We start from the raw sequence: 3,057 nt of genomic DNA, 5'->3' as shown, positions 1-3,057 counted from the left end.
GAGCTTCTTGGATTATTTGAGACACAACTATATGAGTAGAATTATATTAAGCATTTCAATTAGTGTCTATATGCGATTTGCTGGGGGCTTTTTGTTTGTTTGTTTGTTTTTTACAAAAATGAGATCGTTCTACAAAGGATTGTTGTTATTGTTATTGTTAAGTGCTGTCACAACAGTTCCGACTCATAGCAACCTGGGTAGGGTACCATGATAACTTTGTTTTCATGGGCTATATATTTTTTTAATTAATTCGATAGACCATAATTTACTTTACTAATCCTGTGTTGTTGAATTTTGAGATTGTACTTATTTTCATGTTGCAGTGAGCATCATTGTAAATGCCCATAGTGTATAACATTAGTTTCCTAGAAGTGAAATTACTTTGGTCAAGTCAAAATATATGTTTTGATAAGTATCCTTCAGCTACCTTTATTTTTATCAAATTTTATATATAATTAAGGAGTCCTGGTGTGGTGTTGTATGATAAGCCCTGGACTGTTAACCACAAGTGGATCTTTGGAAACCCTATACAGGGTTGCTATGAGTCAAAGCCAACTCAACAGTACTTAACAACAACAACGGAGGTGCAAAAATGTCAATATTCAGTGTCATTTTTCATATGAGAAAAGTGCAATTTTTAAAAAAGTTTATTGTGAATTATGTGATAGTTTACATGGGAGAACATTAGCTTTACATTCATGAGCAGTGAAATTTTTGATATATACATTCTTCAAGGATTAATATTTATAACAGAAACTGCTGCTTGTCTGCTTGTATTCTCCTTTCTTTAAGAATTGAACAGAGGTTGACCAATAGCTACTCAGATAAGGATTACAGTTCCTAACCTTCTTTAGTGTGATCATGTATCCTATAAATTCTGATCCATGTGGTGTAAGAAACAATGACACATGCATTCTGGGCCATGTCTTTTAAAGGACTGGGTCTGTGCTCTTTTTGTCTTGTTTTCTTCCTGCTGGCTGGGGTCCATATGTAATGACAGGACCAGGAGCAGCCACCTTGAAGTCAAAGGTGAATGTTACACTTAGAGGATGGTAGAGGCAACTAACTTTTGGTCCGTTATAAAGTTGTATTTTGTGTATGCCATTAGATTTACAGCCTCGGAAACCCTGTGCAGGGTCACTAAGAGTCAGAACCAACTCCACAGCACACCACCATTATGTTTTGGGGTATTTTAAAGTATACCTTATACTATACCCTAAGACAGTATCCCTCCTTGTCCACCTCAAATGGCATCTACCCTAAGAAAGCTCTTAGATTCCTATTTCCCAATCAGAACTGAAAAACCTATCTCAGCGCTCTTTGTACTTTGAAAATGTCTCTTCTAGCATTTGATATCCTCCAATTTCATTATAGTCAATTTAGTATCTGTTTCCCACACTAATGCTACAGGACTAAGTTAGAGGCTCCTGTCATTGATTTACATAGCAGTCAGTTATTTCTATGTGACAATTATGCTTTAATTTATATTTTCAATATTTATCTTTTCACTACACTGTGTAACCTCCACTTGGTCAGAACTTAGCTGTCTTTCTAATATCTCCCAATCTCATAAGAGACTTGACGTATGATAGGCACACAGTAAATGTTTGTGAATGAATACCCAATTGCCTTAAAGGTAAAAAATTTGGATTATTGATGTTTGTAGCCTGTTCAGTGCTAAGATCATTAGATGGCCAATAAAACTGAAATGACACATATAGGGCTCTAATGAGATATTAGATGGGATGAGAAAAAATACCTGAAGCATCACTTCCATGTAGGATGGTTGTTGTTGTTGTTGTTAAGTACTGTTGTTAAGGATGAGGGTTCAAACTGAAACTAATATGCATACAAATACTTTAAGATAGAACCAAAACCCAAATTCACTGCTATTGGGTAGGTTACAACTCACAGAGGCGACCTTGTATAGGGTTTCCAGTGCTGTAAATCGATGTAGGAACAGAAAGTCTCATCTTTCTACTGCAGAGAGACTGGTTGGTTTGAAACCCTAGCCTTGTGGTTCGAAGTCCAGCGCTTATCCTACAGACCCACCATGCTCTTGTGTAGGATGATAGATAGATTTTTTTTTTTTTTGTCAAGATCAAATCCTTACAAAAGGCTTATCAAGTAGTGTTTTTACCAGCATTGATTTTTAAGTTTTTTTTAATATATAATTGAAAAATGATTTTTTTAATCAACCAGAAAAGGGAGTGCTGTTACACAAATTCTAAAAAGTGCCTCCCTTATGTTAAAATAAGGAGCCCTGTGGCTCTCTGGGATAAGCACAGGACTTCTAACTGCTAGGTCAGTAGTAAAAACCCACCGGATGCTCTGTGGGAGAAAAATGAAGCTTTCAGCTCCTGTAAAGATTTACAGTTTCAGAAATCCTATACTGGGTTGCTAAGAGTCGTAACCTATTCAGTAGCAGTGAAATGGGGTTTTGTTTTAGTCTTAAAGTATATGTGTGCATATCAGTTTCAACTTGAGCCCTCATCCCTCACCCTTGGAAATGTCTTTCCAAGGTCAAATATTTGTGAGAAAAATGTTTGTTGTTGTCAGGTGCCATCGAGTTGGAACCGACTCATAGCAACCCCATGCACAGCAGAACGTAACAATGTCCGATCCTGGGCCAACCTCACTACCACTGCCACACTTGAGTCCATCAATGATTCCACCTGGCTGATCCATCTTGTTGGGGGTCAATTAATGTAGGCATCAATTAATGTCCTGGCCTCAAATAAAATATCCTCATATTGTTGTTGTCATTGGGTAAAACGTTGATTCCTACTCATAGCAACCCATGGAACACAGTAGAACCACCTCATGGGGTTTGCTTGGCCATACTCTCTATAGGAACAGATTGCCAGGTCTTTGTCCTGTGGAACCCTGCCATGAGTTTAAAATGCCAACCTTCTGATTAGCAGCCAAGTGTTTGACTATCGTGCAGCTAAGGGTCCTTCCTAATATTGTTGTTGTTGTAAAGTGCCTTTGAGTCACTTCTGACTCATAAAGACCCTGTATAAGGTTTCCGAGGAGCGGCTAGTGAGTTTGAACTGT

The sequence above is a fragment of the Chrysochloris asiatica genome, unplaced genomic scaffold, assembly GCF_000296735.1.
Source record: "Chrysochloris asiatica unplaced genomic scaffold, ChrAsi1.0 scaffold00046, whole genome shotgun sequence".
Lineage (NCBI taxonomy): Eukaryota > Metazoa > Chordata > Mammalia > Afrosoricida > Chrysochloridae > Chrysochloris > Chrysochloris asiatica.
Note: the sequence above shows the minus strand (reverse complement) of the source record.